General features: G+C 38.2%; 1 protein-coding gene across 5 annotated transcripts in view; it reads left to right on the top strand.

Moving 5' to 3' along the window:
* Nucleotides 1-17,382, top strand: part of STAG2 (STAG2 cohesin complex component) — a 182,309-nt gene that overhangs the window by 42,374 nt on the left and 122,553 nt on the right. The window lies entirely within an intron of this gene.

The following is a 17,382-nucleotide window of genomic DNA, read 5'->3' as shown; positions in this document are numbered from 1 at the left end:
CTGGAATAGTGGTTGAAGCATGAAGCAACATATGACTCTTCTAGAGCATCTGGCGTGTAAATATCTTGCGACGTCCGCTTCAACAGTGCCATGCAAATGCCTGTTCTCGCTTTCAGGTGACATTGTTAACAAGAAGCGGGCAGCATTATCTTCTGCAAATGTAAACAAACTTGTTTGCGCGATTGGCTGAAAAAGAAGTAGGACTGACTGGACTTCTAGGTTCTAAAGTTTTACGTTGTTTTATTTTTAAGTGCAGTTATGTAACTCAACCTACATCTGTAAGTTGTACTTCCATGATAGAGATTGCACTACAGTACTTGTATTATGTTAATTGAAAAATACAAATATTTGCACGGTAAAAAATAAAATAGTAATAAAAAAAATAGTGAGCACTGTATACTATATTCTGTGCTGTAATTGAAATCTGTATATTTGAAAACGTAGAAAACACAAATATTTAAATGATATTTGATTATTGTTTAACAGCACGATAAATCACGATTAATTTTTTAAATCTCTTGGCAGCCCTAATATTTTTACATTTTATCTTAATATGTAGTCAGATTGTGACCAGATTCTGTTGTATCTAAATCTCTTTTAACAGGTCCTTCATGATAAAAAAAAAAAAAAAAAATTATGAAATCACCGCCACATAATTGCTACTAATGGCTACATGTAACTCTTTTGTCATGTGATCTACTTAATGTAGAGTCTGTCAGAAAACTTAATTTAAATTCTGGAAATTTTCAAATGCAGACCATTTTGAAATAAGTTAAATTGTATTCTTAATCTTACTTGGCTAGACAACAGCACTTGACTTTTGTTGCCTATTGATATAAACAGCAATTTCCAACAGTAACTGCCCTTTTGAATATGCAGTACACAAGATTGGCACTCTATATTCACAATCTAAAGAGTTAGCGTGACACAAGGTAATTCAGTGCCAATCCATCATTTTTATTAAAAGATCAGTACTTGGGGGATTTGAAGCACATATTTTGAAAAATTCACTAGTTAACATTACCCCATAAAATGCTGAGTTATTAAATAAAGAAATAACCTATCCCAGTTTTGAATTTCTAAACCAAATTCTGTTTTCTTAAGCTGTTCTTTTGCCCCATACATCAGCAGGCCAGCATTCATGAGCAACCCCACAATAACAAGTTAATGTGGGACTGAAAAAATATTTTTGAAAAAGTAGACTTCAGTTTCAGATATCTAGAGGTTACTATAAATAGCAGTAAAAGTGTTTTGAATTATAAAAAAAGGTCTTTTTAACTTTTAAAATACCTCTTTTAACAGGCTGTAGACTTAACAGGATGATAGAATTATGAGAGAAATGATCGCAAGCTATTGGTAAAATCCTTAACAAGAAGCACATCTGCTAGCAGTAAGTCACAGCAGAATCTTGGGCAGTCATCACTTTTCTTGATAGAGAGTGCTGAGTATTAATTCTGCAATTGGTGGCTAACTGCCTCATTAGAGCGAAGACGCACTGACATTGAGTAAATAGTTATAAAAAAGTTAATGCCTTAAAATTGAAAATTTGAGCACTATTACTGGTGAACATCATGGAGTGTAGTTTTTAGAGAAATATGTTGACTAGTATTCAAGTAATACATCATGTTAATGGTGTATTGCCAAAAGAAAGGAATAGAAGGAATATAGCAGTTTAAAAGTGGTACTGTGAACTTTAGTCGCTCTTCTTTCTGAATTTTTTGTCAGCTATTGTTACAAGTAATACCTAAGATGAGTATAACTGAAAGAAATTGGAGAAACCAGTAGGGATTTTTCTTTTTCGGTTTGTTTCCTTTGTGTACTTGACAGCCCTTTGTGTTTAGTCAGTTTCATTGCTGCCCTTGTATAGTTAATTAATTTTTCCTGTTTTTGTGGGTCTTTCACACAGAAACAGGGAAAAGAAACACTAAAATAATACGATTGTGAAACCACAAAAATTAGCAGGGAGAATAGTAGCTGGTGTAGTACCTGATATCTAATAAATTAAAGTAATTGTTGATGTCAAATGAAGCATCAACAGAAACGGCAAAACACAGGATTATACAATTCCAAATATTGGGTTAAAAACTAAAACTGGGTGGCTGAAGCAATTTTCTATACTTGTAGAAGCAGACTATTTAAGATACATTCCTCATCTTAACCCAGAGATAAGTCAGATTTGATTTGCTATATTAAAAAATTCACTAGATTACAAATATTAGACTAATATGGAAACTAAAATCTCACAGTAAAATGTCATCATATTTCCAATAACTATAGTGTTAATTGCAATAAAAATCTGTAAAAATGGAAAACTTATTAGAAGAGAACGCCCCAAAATAGTAGTTTATTGTTATGTCTTGTATAAGAGAAGCAGTAGCAAAAGGATGTTGAATATGTAGTTGAAGTATGATACTGAGTATAAGGTTTTGTGACATTCTTTGCCTGTTCATCGCTTTGCTCATATCAAACGTATTTTTGTCACAGCTTTCAGAGAAGCCTGTTTTTTTTTTCAAAAATACTTACTTACATTTGAGAATTTTCATGTGAGTAGGTGAATGTGACAACAGCTGAAGCAGTTTCATTGATACCTTTTGAGCCTATGCACTTAGTGTGATCTTCATGGTATGCTGAGTGTGAAGGAATTCTTATAACTTAGTGACCTGGGATAGTAGGGAGTACTGGGTTCCTTTATTTCTCTTCTTTGTGTGTGTGAGTGTGTGTGTGGGGGGGATTCATAGCATATGTAACTTGTTTGAGATATCTGTCTGGCACTGCTGCTTCTGCTACTTTTTGCAAAAGATAAAAGAAGAACAGCACTGAAGAGAAGGTGACAGCAGTTGCTCAGTCTTACTTTCTTGAATATCATCTGCTGAAGTACTGAACATCATCTCCCTACTGAAGTAATAGATACCATGGTAGTTGTTTTAAATGATTTTAAACTCTTTAATTAATATTAAGTACTTGAAGATTTTTTTATTTCAAAATAAAGGATACATAAGAAGTGGAACCAATGAATTTTGGGATTTTTTTGCACCATGCACTTGACATTTTGTGGCTGGAGTATGACTGTTCATTCTTACCTTGATGAGACACTATCCTTACTTAAATGTTGGTTATTTTATTTTTTTTTCAACAATATGGATTGAATTAAGCACCTTTTGATACCATGGCAACCCTTCAGTTCAGTTTGAATTTTGGTTGATTAGCATTAATAAGCATAGTATCTTTAAGGCTTTATGGGAAGACTTTTCAAAAGCACCTAGAGATTTCGGAGCACAAGTCCCATTGAAAAGCAATGGGACATTTTTGCTTTTACATTTTCGGTACTTTTGAAAGCAGTTGTCTATTTGTTACCTTTTTAAAACAAATAATTGGATTTTCTTCCTGAGTTTTATAAAAGCAGCAAGCTATAGCTCTTTCAGTAACCACAATTCTTAACCTGCCAGAAGTAGTCCTTTCCGGAATTGAAAGGACTGCTGGACTTGAATAATGCCAGTCTTTTATGGTGGTTTTAGGATATAAAAAAAAGTATCCTGTGGTCTCAATCCAGATTGCTATAACATGTTACACTTGTAACCGACTTTAATTCTAGGTCTCTGTAAGTTACTTTGCCACATTAACTCGTTCTGTCTCATAATCTTCCTCTCTTCCCCAGCAAGTAAGGAGGATTTTTTAAAATAGTTGTTTATAGTGACTTTTTTGTATATGATGATAAAGTCTTGTCATAATAGTTGTAGAACTGGTTAGTTGATAACCTATGTCACGTGTAAGGTCAGTTAGCCTGTAAGTTGCATGAAAATTGTGCAATACACACTGCTGCTGCTCTCACTTAAAGAGTAGTATTTGATGGCACAAACTGCTGAACAAATAATGTGGACATTAGTAGAAGTCTTTGAGGGAGTGGATAGTAAATGAGCTTTAAGTTATGACTTTTTTTTATGGCAGAGATGTAAGGAGGGGTGAAATTACAAGGATGATTTTTTAATGTGAAGATAGTGTGTTCTTTATCTAGATATCCTGTGTATCAATATCATGTGTCAAAGCTTTTATGGAAATAGCAAACTGTTAGTCTAAAAAGCAAAAATAAAAAGCCAAGATCTGTTTTAGTATTTAGTTTTTACAGGCCTTTCAAACAATAAGGTTTTGATGAAACACAATGTTTGGGCCATTCTTTTTAAGTTCCTGTTCAGATTCCAATGGCATAGATTAGCTTGTAGCATTCAGTCATCTTCTGCACCAGTAGGTAAATCGTTTAGTAACTGATATTGATTAACCACCTCTTGCTTGTATAACAGCAATATCAGGAGCATCAGTATGAATACAGTGCTCTGCTGTTGTTCTCAGAATTATTATGCTAATAAGCGTTCTATGCACTAGAAAGTCCTCGCAAAGTCCTTGCACAAATAGGCATCCATTCGAACTCAGCCAATATATTGCTTTTTTCCTTTTACAGTCAGGCCTGCAGAGGCCAATGAAATAGTGTAATGCTGTAGTTGTAGCCGTTCATTATTGTGGTAGTAGTAATTTACTATTTGTATTCTGGTAGCACGTTAGGGAAACCCATTGTAAAAGGCATTGTACAAATACATAGTAAGTACACAGGAATGGCCATACTAGCCCAGTATCCTGTCTTCTGACAGGGACCTAGAGCCAGACGCTTCAGAGCAGTGGTTCTCAACCAGGGGTCCTGGGGCACCCTGAGGCCTGTGAGCAGGTTTCAGGGGGTCCACCAAGCATGGCCAGCATTATACTTGCTAGAATCTGGGGCAGAAAGTTAAAGCTCTGCCACATGAGACTGCAGCTTGGGGCACCAATCCCCCCCGCCACCTGGGGCTGAAGTCAAAGCCTGAGCAACTTAGCTTTACGGTACCCCCTTTGGTGTGGGGCCCAGGCAGTTGCCCTGCTTGCTACCCCCTAATGCAGCCTTTTATATACCGAAAAATAGTTGTTGTGGCACAGGTGGGCTGCGGAGTTTTTATAGCATGTTGTGGGGAGAGAGGGCTCGGAAAGAAAAACGTTGAGAACCCCTGCTTCAGAGGGAATGAACAGGACTAATGTCAAGTGATCCATCCCCTGTCTTCCAGCTCTAGCAATGAGAGGCTCAGGGACACCCAGAAGATGGGTTTGTGTCCCTGACCATCTTGGCTAATAGCCATTGTTGGACCTATCCTTCATGAACATATCTAATCTTTCTTCTTTTTCGAGAGATGTCACTGTGGGTGCTCCACTGTAGGTGTTGGTGTGTCCCTGCGCCGTTGTTCGGGGATTTTTACAGCAGTACCCGTATTGGCCGCGCATGCGTGGAGCGTGACTCACATACCAGTCTTGTTTTAATAGTGCGGATGCGTGGCTGAACTCCTCAGTTCCTTCTCTGCTGTCCCCGGCCGGAGTCGGACCTATAGCAGGCTCGTTAAAACTTTTTTTCTCTTATCCATTCAACATCCTTTTTTCCCTTAGTTTAGCACTCTAGTTATCTAATAACTTAAAAAAAAAAAAAAATTTGTTCCCGCTTCATTCTCCAGTCGATGCTAATATACCTGGCTCCCCAGGATTTAAGCGGTGCACTACGTGCAGGGACGCTGTCCGTATCTTGGATGGCCGCTCCCAGTGTATAAAATGTCTGGGGGAGTCCCACATTCCTCAAAAATATGCCCATTGTTCCAAATTAAAATTCAGGGCACGTAAAGACAGAGAACTCCTACTGCAAATGATTCCTATTGAAAAGTCACTCGGACCTGCTTCTGACCCAGATATGGGCTCCTCAGTAAGTGATAGCTCTCCCGCCTCCAAAAAGGACAAAAAAGGAAACCTATTTTTCTACGGACATTCGCATACAGTCTGGACAGGTGTCTCTGGCTGTATCTCACTTTTCTAGTGATGAGGAAGCCATAGTGCAGGGAGACTTTTCGCCATACCAGTTCTCCCAGTCACAGACCCAAATCAGCACTGGTCACAGAAAATCTAGGTCTTCCTTCATCAAAAACCTCCTTCCCTGTTATACAAACCCGTGGATGGCACCACCTATACCCTTTCCCAGTCAGTGGCAATACTGGGGTTCATGGGCACCATATAAGCGATTCCACTATGATCGCCAAGATGCCAAAAATAGGAGCAATGTCACCTCGCCACCACCAGTGCACATGGCTATGAATGAGACACAACAGCAAACTATTATTCCACACTTCGATGAACACACTACACATGCTTCCCCAACCCTTGTGGAGCCATATCCACACAGGATGAGGCTATACTGCCTCCCCCACCAACGCTGTCAGATGATTTCTTAAAATTTCAAGACCTCTTCAAAAGTGTCACCAATAAGTTGAGGATTAATCTGGAGGACGTTTCTAAAAACCAGCGTGAGTTGACTGATCTCCTGCAACCTCCCTTCACATCCAAGATTGCCTTACCTATAAATTCAGCCATTATGGATCCTACCAAAACCATATGGCAGACACTGGCTACTAGCACACCGACCGTAAGCGAGCTGACCGGAAATGTTTTATTCCTTCCAAAGGATCTGACTGACTTTTTACTCACCCAGAGCCAAACTCATTGGTAGTAGAGGCAGCTAATCAAAAGAACAATCACCAGTTTCCCAGATCTACCCCAACTGATAAAGACAGTAAAAGGCTGGACCTGCTTGGTTGTAAGGTGTATGCTTTGTCTATATTACAATTCCGGATAGCTAATTATGTGGCTGTTCTTGCAAAATATGACCACAGAAATTATGAGAAACTCATGGACTTTATGGATGACATTCCAGAGGGCAAAAAAACCCAATCCCATCAATTTAAAGACATAGTCTCTGAGGGACAAATCATCTCCCGTACCGCATGACAAGCTGTGCTTGATGTTGCTAAGACAGCTGCGAGGTCTGTTGCTACAGCATTCGTGATGTGTCATGCTTCATGGCTTTCATAGTCTTTTCCTCATGAGGTTCAGAATATCATTGAAGATCTCCCTTTTGATGGTGAAAAGCTGTTTGCCTGTAACGCCAATGATGTACTTCACTCCATGAAGGATTCAAGAACGAAATTACGGTGTCTCAATATCCAAACCCCTGCAAATAGGAGGAGACAACATAGGTACCAGCCTTATCAACGTCCACGTTACCTAACATATACTCAACAAAGTCATAGACCATATGAACAACAATGTCAGTGACCAAGATATCAATGTTGCTGTACCAATGCATTGGATCCATGTCATCCCCATCCCACTAATAAGCAAATTTGAAGATGTGATCGAGGCTATAGAAAACATCATCCCTTCAGTGCCTATTCCCTTCCTATCTTTGCCCCCCCCGTCCCTCCCACCCTGTTCCTTTTCAGGGACTCCTCTCACGAACAACTGCTCCACCAAGATGTGCGTCACCTCCTCCAATTAGGATCAGTAGAACCAGTGCCTGACCATCACAGAGGAAAAGGGTTTTACTCCCATTACTTTTTAACATAAAAGAAAACTTGGGATGGCAACCCGTTCTCTACCTCAGATGCCTCAATAAATTTGTTAAATTAAAATAAAAAATACAAAATGGTGACTCTTGCAGCCATAATTCCAGCACTGGAGCCGTGAGATTGATTTTCAGCCCTCAACATGCAGGATGCTTATGTTCCTATGACCATACATCCTGCCCACAGACATTTTATTCGCTTTGTTCTGGGCTCACAACACTACCAGTACAGGGTCCTTACCTTTCCGCCTCTCGACTGCGCCTCGTGTCTTTTCCAGACTCCTCCTAGTTGTAACAGTTCATCTCAGAAGGCAGGGAATCATAATTTTTACTTACCTCGACAACTGCCTTTTCAAAGCTAGGACCCTCCAAGAAGCCATTCAAGCCACACAATAGACAGTCCAACGTTTCCATGCTCTTGGCCTATGAATGAACAAAGAAAATATGCACTCAACAACTGGAGTTCATAGGAGCACATTTCAGCTCACGCAAAAGAATAGCATCTCTCCCACTTCACCTTTTTAACACCAACCTTTTTGTTCCCAAGCTGAGAAGGAACTGAGGAGTTCAGCCGCGCATGAGTACTATTAAGACAAGACTGGTGTGTGAGGCAGGCTCCACGCATGCGCGGCCGATATGGCTAGTGCTGTAAAAATCTCCGAACAACGGCGCAGGGGCGCACCAATGCCAACAGGGGAGCACCTACAGGGACACTCCTCTCGAACGTCAGTTACTGCATAGGTGAGTAACCTCCTCTTTTTTAACCAAGGTATACTTTTGGCGTTCACAGCATCCCGTGGCAATGAATTCCATAGGTTGACTGCATTGTGGGAAGAAGTACTTCCTTCTGTTTGTTTTAAACCTGCTGCCTATTAATTTTTCTAGGTGACTCCTAGTTCTTCTGTTATGTGAAGGGGTAAACAACACTTTCACTTTCTCCACACCATTCATGGTTTTATAGATCTCTGTAATATCCCCCCTTAGTTGTTACTTTTCTAAACGGAACAGTCCCAGTGTTTTTAATCTCTCCCTGGAAACTGTTCCCCTACCCCTAATAATTTTTCTTGTCCTTTTCCCAATTTTAATGTCTCTTCTGAGGTGGAGCAACTAGAACTGCATGCAGTATTCAAGGTGGGGGTGTACCATCGATTTATATAGTGACATCATATTTTCTGTCTTATTGCTATCCTTTATTAAGACAGTCCCCTCCTATAGAGCTTACAATGTAAGGCTGGGATATTCAGGCGCAACTTCCTGTGATGCGACACCCTCTGTTCCAGTCATCTTTATTCACTCACAGACCACTCAGAGACCTTCCTTTTGTAGATACCACTGTGTAGTTTATGTACAGTGCTTCACCTCACCACCTTTTAGATATTCATGCTGCCATACTATTTACAGAGTTGTTGAGCTTACCTAGAAGGGGTGGAAAACGTCTCTGCACAGAGAGCTCCCTTTATCAGGCCCAGCTACCTCTTTCCATATGCAGGACCTGTGTCAGGGCCTGACTGGCTAAACTGACTATAGAATGATGGTTCATTTGCTGAGTCCCAGCACTCTGTGTCACTACCTTGAGCCCCTTTTGAAAATTTCAGCCTAAATGGTGAGAGGAGAAACAGAGGTAGAAGAGTGAAATCATGTATGCTGGGTCAAGTAGCAGCTTAATGGAAGAACAAAGTATAGCACTCTCCTGAGTTCCAGTCCAGTGCCCTGTCTGCTGGATCATGCTACCTCTACAATTGAAGCTGTTGCAAATCTATAGACAGCAGTGATAAAGGTTATTCAGGTCTTCGTTTTATTATATAGCTAGTTGGTAGCTTACTGTGTATGGTGGATCCATGTCTTCTGCAGTAACTAGGCTTTTGAGGGAGGGAGGGAAACAATAAGAACAATGTGCTGCTTATGTGGGGCGTAGTGATCTGGTTGGAAATTTCCAAGAAGCTTGAAGGAATTAAATGCTCAATTCCCGATGAAGTGAGCTGTAGCTCACAAAAACTTATGCTCAAATAAATTTGTTAGTCTCTAAGGTGCCACAAGTACTCCTTTTCTTTTTGTGAATACAGACTAATGCGGCTGCTACTTTGAAAATAGACTTGAATGTAACTTGGGCACCTAACTCTTTTAGGCTCTTGAAAAATCCCAGCCAACTAATCTTTTCTTAATTGTTTTTGTAGTTCTGGGGCAGGTGAGAAATTTACTTATCTGTAATTCTGTTTCTCTAAAGATACCTCTCAGGAACCTTGCTTAACACAACTTACTTTTCTTCAGAGTTTGGAGGTTTCACTTTTATGAGGCATTTCTCTTGAACCTTGGTATTCATTTTTCAGTAAGGCCTATTTTGATTGTCTGTTAGCTATCCTGAATTGCCTTTTATTTTATTTATTCCCTAGGAGCTTCATCTTCCATGCAGTCCAAGGAACTGACTGTAACATCTGGAGGATGTCATTTCTTTACCAAAGCGTGATGCATGACAAACATTAGGGAACTTAGCTCGTACTCTATCTCACTACCACTCTTAATGGTTAAAAATATATATGTATTTTTGTTTAGATCTAAGAGTGTTCTGAATATTGTGAGTTTAAAAAAACCCAAAAACCTCAGGTCCAGGGGTGAGAATCCTGTAAGATGCACTCTTCTGAGAAGCAGAATATAGGTAGGAAATTTTCTTTTATTAGATAATAGAATCAGATTTCTTATTCAGTTATTCCATATACTGCAATACGAATATAAAAAAAATCCTGTTGCTAAACAATGTAATATAGTTTAAAAACATGCTTGCAAGGCATGCTTAAACTCACAGCAGTACATATATGAAACAGCCTCATTTATTCCTATTCATAAAAAAGTTTTATTTTTCTCCTATTTATAAAAATAATTCTGTCAATCAAACTGAGTAACTTTATAATTCTGACCTGTAATAATTACATACCTGTAATAAATATTTTGTCAAGTATAAAATAACATCAGATTAGATCCAACAACACATTTCATTATAGAACAAAACAAATGAGTTTTACCAGTAATTTAATGGTGGTAGAGTTAGGCCAATTATGAGTGCTTTTGAAAATAGCTCCTTTAATATTTAGTATTTCATAAATCTATAACATTTTTGTAATATAGCATTTGAGGTTTGAGCTAGACATTTTTGGAACACACTTTAAAACCTTTCCTCTTTTTAACAATTTTTTCAAATTCTTGAAATACTAATTTGTTTTGAAGCTATAAGGCCAGGAAAGTACACCAGCCTAATTAAGACTGAAGAATGCAAACACACTGAAGTCATTTGTATCCTGATTGAAGGAGATATCTTGAGGCCTCAGTGCTACTGTAAGATGGTCATAGTTATAAATTGATAAATGTAACGACATCAAAACAATTCTGCTCAAATATCAAACGTATCTCTCATGCCGGGAGGCTAAGATAGGGATGCCCAGGAATCTGTGCTGGGATCAGTGCTGTTGATATAGAAAATGATGGGAACATTTATACAAAACATTTATCCAAACTACTCATATGTTTATGCAAAAAGAAAAGGAGTACTTGTGGCACCTTAGAGACTAACAAATTTATATGAGCATCGGCTTTTGTGAGCTACAGCTCACTTCATTGGATGCATTCAGTGACCACTAGCTCACGAAAGCTGATGCTTAAATAAATTTGTTAGTCTCTAAGGTGCCACAAGTACTCATTTTCTTTTTGCAAATACAGACTAACACAGCTGCTACTCTGAAACCTGTCATATGTTTATGGGTACCAAATTTACTGTAAATAACGCTTGTGGATGGATTTTTTTGGGAGGGCGGTCATGGAGCGAACTAGATCTTCTTGTAGAAAGCTCAGTGAGTACACTTGCTTAGTGTGCAGAAGTTCAAAAAAGTAAATGGTGTTCAATTTTTATAAAGGGATGGAGAATAACAGCTTTGTTATAAAATGGCATAATGATATTAGTGGTATACCATAACGTTGTTTTTTGGATTTGGTCACCCTATCTTATAAAGGATGAGGAAGAAATAAAAAGTGTGGAGAAAGGCAACAAAAAATTACTAGAGGCATGGAGATCCTTCCATGGGAGGAAAGATTAAAAAGATTAGAACTACATCAGAGGTGACCTGACAGCTATTATAAAACAAGGAATAGATGATGTATTTAAGGTCAGTTCGACCACTTCTGTTTGCCTTTTATATGGCTGTCCAACATCTTGACAGTGGTGCTTAGTGATGTGCGAGTACTTCCCACAATAGCTACATGTCCACTTGCCAGATGGAAGTTGAAGCATACTTTGCTCCCTGGCTTGCCTCTGGACCTCAGCCTGTGCTCTCTGATGGCGCTGTGCAATGACTGCACCAGTCTTAACTTGGCTTCTGCAAAGTTAACTGGGAAAATCCTTCCAACAGTAGTTATCAGTGGGAATGCTGAATTTCTTGAGGCCTTGCTTTGACCTCATTGCTCTGTTGGAGCTTTGGTCTTCTTCTGTGTTGCGGCGAGTTCTTAAGTTGACCATAGAGCACAGCCTTTTGCAGTCAGTCTTGAGGCATGCATTCTACGTGTCCCAACCAGCAAAGCCTGCAAAGGTCCCGCATATTCTGCTTAGACTTTAGGCTGGTTCTCTCAAGGATCTTGTTAATGATGATCCATTGGTACCAAATAACTCCAAGGATTTTTCTAAGACAGTGGAGGTGGCAAATGTTCAATCTTTGCTCCTGCTTTTGAAGTACATAACCCCGGTGACGGCTCCAGCCCTCCCTTTCCTGCTGGCTGGGGGAGACAGGGAAGGGGAAGGCGGAAGAACAGGCTGTGGTGCCAAATCCCACAAATTGTATCACTAGTCTAGCAAAATACAAAGTCCTTCAGAAAGGGCTATTGCTTGGAGCCACGCTATTGGAGGAGAAGCTTAGCTTTTGTGGAAAAACAGTGTCAGGGTCACGGGAGTGATAAAAGCAAATTGTTTGCCTTTTATTGGGGTATTAAACTGTCCTCTAGAATGCGGGTAATGGACCATTGTTATGATAAAAGAACAATGCCGAAGTTCTTAAGCATGGAAGAAGTTAGATGTTCTTTATATTTAAAATATTCTTGTAAAATATTTTAATCCCTTCCATATTAAATGTACAACAGTGGAAAAATGCAACAAGGCACTCATCTAGTCACATGGCAACACCCTAGCAATTCGTTCTGTGACTGTGGCTACTGTAATGTGATCAGTTCAATCTAGAGCATGTGAAACGTCCAGTAGTCACTTCAGGCATTATTCTATGTTGTTGTTTTATGTATTTATCGTTTTTGAGTGATTCTGTAACTTGAGTAAAAACAACGAGGAGTCTGGTGGCACCTTAAAGACGAACGGATTTATGTGGGTATAAGCTTTTGTGGGTAAAAAACCTACTTCTTCAGATGTCACTCCATGCAGATGAGGAACTGAGGCACAATGTAGATTGTGACTTTCCTAAGGTCAAATAGGAAGTTGGTGGCTCAATGAGAAATTGAATCCCAATGTACAGAATCATGACCTGTCCGTAAGACCATCATTCTTTTCTTTGCATCTCTTCCTGATGTTTATCCTGAATTTTAAGTGTGAAATAGTCTCCTTAAGAGATGTGAGCTTTGTTTTTAAAAAAGGAAAGAAAAGAGAGCTGATATAAAACTTTACCTTATTTCTTATAAGTCTCTAAGTGTAAATTCAGTTCAGATAATTTGCTTTTCTCTCTCTGAATCACCGTTAATAACAAATTCTGAATTAAACCTGACCTTTTGGCACCATATGTAGGATTACATATTACTGGGTTGTTTGGTCAGTGGTGACTTATATTACAGGTATCTGCTGCTATGTTTAAGTAAAGTTTGACTAAAGATATGTTGTCACTTCAGAGTTAAGAAGTTGTCTACATTTCAGTCTTTTCTCTCAACTTAGCTTAGCGCAAGTGAGAGCGGCCACATTGCAAAATAGTACTAAAGTCGGTGTGTACACGCTCGCACTGTACTCACTTGTGTGGGATGCCAAGACTTCTGGGGGCACATCCCATGGTCCTTAGCGCTGTAGTAACATGAATCTCTTCCTAAATTTTTCCCAAGTGAATTGTGGGAGAACTTGTCTGTCTTTTTTTGGGCACATGGAGAAGAAGGAAGGCATTGGAGCGTATTGGCACTTGAGTGGTGCTAGCCTCTGGTTGTGTTAACACCTGAGGAGTTGTTCATACTCGAGTTTTAGCTTATGCCTTGTCACAGGCCAGCCAATTTGAGTTAAAAGTAGTACTAAACTCAATTTATTTTGTATAAGGGACTGGAGTTAGGGGCAAGTTATAACTTGAGTGAACTTTGCAGTGAAGTAGAGCTCCAATTGTGGGTAGAGTTAGAAGCTTATTTTAGTCCTTGCTTTTGTACCATCACAGGTGTTTGTAATGGAATCCTCAACTGATACATTGTAAATTACTGATATAATTAAATGACTGACTGATATCACTGGAGATCTTTTCTCCCATTCCCCCCCCCCCCCCCCCCGCTTTAATGAATCATAATGGTATTACACTTCTTGTTTGTTAAATCTTTAATGGTAGGTTATAGTCAAGGTCCTTCACTTTCAGCTTTTACTATTTATTTATTTATTTATTTATGATTATTTACCAAAAATTTCCTAGGTTTTACAAAACCTATTTGATTTATTTGAGTCGTAATGGTAAAAAAAAAACCTGAATACTGATTAAGAAAATCCAATATATTAGGTAGATGTGTTTATGTTAATAATAAATTAGTCTAAGTGTAAATGCAAGGCTGCCTGTTAAAAGAAGGTAACATAGTGGAAAATGCAAACATACATGTATGTACATATCTGTACGTCAGTGCCCAAGTCCTAAAAAGAAAAATGCTGGAACTCCACGGATCTGTCTCCCCACTCTGGAAGGAGAGATGGCAGCTTTGTGATCTGGGCTGCTCAAGTCACCAAGCTGCCATCTTTCCTTCCAGAGTGTGAAACCAGATCAGAAGTACTTTGTTTTATTTTCTGTCCTTCCTTCCCCTAATATATACTCAGAACACTGAAGTTAATTTTTTGCACTGATTTTCACCCACTTTTTAAATTTTTGTAATAAACACTGATAAGTTTCCAGAAAATTATAAACAAAATAGAAACTGAAAATAAAGGGCTTTGGTTACAGTATGGTGATGCATCACTGTAAAACATTGTAATTTAAATCTTTTTGCAGTTATTTTTGGAACTGTCTACAAAGTTCAGCAAGGTCATGATATAGTGATATAGTTGCCCTTGACATTTTTATATCCAAGAAGAGTCCAGAGTGATTCCAAATAAATGTGTTTTTTAATTTCACCCAAGATGCAGGAACTTTTTTGATGTATTTGAACTGTTTTGTATAGAGATTTGGCAAATGTAAGCAAAATATGCTACAGTATTTTGTTTTTAACAATGTATTATAAAGTTTATTGTAAAGAAATAACTAGGTCAACCTCTGGATGACCTGTCTTCTAGAGTTTCTTTAGTTAGCTTTAGGCTAGAGCTCCACCTTGTGATCTTTCAGCATGATACATTTTCTTTTAAAAGTTAATAAGTTAATTATGTTTCAGTAAAACTCATGGTCTTCTGAAATTCATAGATAAACTCATAAGTCAACTTAATTTTGCCAACAAACGCTGAAAGCTGTATGAAATATATAAATAGACAAAATTTAAATGCTTAAGTACTAAACATATGAAAGATAGTTTCAGTTTCATGATAATTAGAAATATATGTTGACCTTAGCAGATACATATACCAGTACTAGATGCCAAAGGTCTGGCTTTAAATCTGTGCTTACTATGGATACTTCAATTTTTTGCTGGTTGAAATGGCATCTTCAAAATAGGCTCTTTTTGCTGCCTGCTCTGAATTGACTACATCAAAGTAATATTATTATTATTTTTTAAATGTAAGTTAAAGGACCTAATAAGATACTTATACAACAAAAGCATATGTCTGCCCTTTTACTGTTTATGGTCCTAATCCTTCTCATAACCTCAGCACCTTTTTGCTGGAATTAATGTTGTAAACTCCTGTGTCATCCTACTGATATGTAGAGCATTTTGCACACCAATGATACTGTGTAAATAATTTATTGACGTCTCATATGTTGAGAAAGTTGCTGGCCAAATGCTAGGACCCTCCCCTCTTCTGTTTTTCTCCCCTCTCAAAAACAATCCCAAAACACTTCTATTTTTGTAACACTCTTTAGCTCTAAGAGACAGGTTCATATCCCTCTTTTCTATAATTAGAAGGGAGAAATTCAATACTTCAGGAATAATCATCTGGTTTTCTTGTTTGTGCTAGGAATCTAATTATGAAACACGCAGATTGTGTCACCACAAAACTACAGATATCTAGTTTTAATAGATGATGTCTTTAATTTCAGAATGAGATGCACCAAATCTATAATTTAATTCTGTGTTGAGATTATTTTTGAACAGTTTATACATTCCTTTACTCAGTTTGTGATGATTATATTCTTTAAAAGTGTTTGTGGTTATATGAAACAATGCTGTCCAGAACTATATTTTTACAGATTCTAATATTGAGACAGATATGGTCTAAGTGCAGAACTAGGAATGTATTGTAATTCCTGTTCACACACAGACTCTGTGTGACTGCGGACAAATAACTTTACTTCTCTGCCTCATATCTACAGCACAGACATCTACCACTTCACTAACTGAGTAACTGGTAGCAATAGTAAACTGTTATCTTCCATGTGGGCCATTTGCAAGAGGATGATATAAACATTTTTCCCAGTAGGGGTTTCACACGTTCGCTTAACAGCAGACTAATGTTGAGACTTTGGTACCTTGAGCTGTTCTATAAATTCTGGATAGGACTGTACTGTGGTGATTACAGATTAGGACTGAGCATTTGACTGTTCCAAAAATAATTGGTCAATTGATGGGTCAAATATAAAATAATGTAAAAATGGTCAAATATTTTGAAGCATTAATTTATTATGGGATTGAGTCCCTGACCATCTTGGCTAATAACCACTGATGGACCTATCAAATATTTTTCTCAATTTATCTCAATCTTTTTTAACCCCAGTTATACTTTTTGGCCTTCACAACCTCTCCTGGCAATGAATTCCACAGGCTGACTGTGCGTTGTGTGAAGAAGTAATAGGCAACAAATTTAAAACAGAAGTAATTTCATTGGGTGACCCCCTAGTTGTGTTATGTGAAGGGGTGAATAACACTTCCTTATTCACTTTCTCCACACCACTCGTGATTTTGTAGACCTCTGTCACATCGGCCCTTTAGTCATTTCTTTTGTAAGCTGAATAGTCCCAGTCTTTTTTAATCTCTCCTCCTATGGAAGCTGTTCCAGACCCCAGTCATTTTTGTTGCTCTTCTTTGTATTTTTTCCAATTCCAATATCTTTTGTAAGATAGGGCGACCAGAACTTCATGGGCATACCATAGATTTATACAGTGGCATTACAATATTTTCTGTCTCATTATCTATCACTTTCCTGATGGTTCCTAACATTTTTAGCTTTTTTGACTGCCGCTGCACATTGAGCAGATGTTTTCAGAGAATTACCCATGATGACGCCAAGATCTCTGTCTTGAGTGGTAACAGCTAAGTTAGACCCCATCATTTTTGGTGTATAGTTGGGATTGTTTTCCAATATGCATTACTTAGATTAAATTCAATGTTGATAAATACAATCATTTTGTTTCACAATCACAGTTTTGTGAGATCCCTCTGTACTCCTCCGCTTTAGACTCCGCTATCTTCAGTAATTTTGTATTATCTGTAGACTCAGCTCATTTATGGATATGTTGAATAGTGCTGATCCCAATACAGTTCCTTGGCGGACACCACTGTTTAAGTCTCTCCTTTCTGAAAACTTATCATTTTTCCTACCCTTCGTTTCCTATCTTTTAACTAGTTACTGATCC

This window comes from Caretta caretta, chromosome 9 (genome assembly GCF_965140235.1).
Source record: "Caretta caretta isolate rCarCar2 chromosome 9, rCarCar1.hap1, whole genome shotgun sequence".
Classification (NCBI taxonomy): domain Eukaryota; kingdom Metazoa; phylum Chordata; order Testudines; family Cheloniidae; genus Caretta; species Caretta caretta.
The sequence above is the reverse complement of the archived record's forward strand: the minus strand, read 5'-3'. Positions and strand labels throughout refer to the sequence as shown.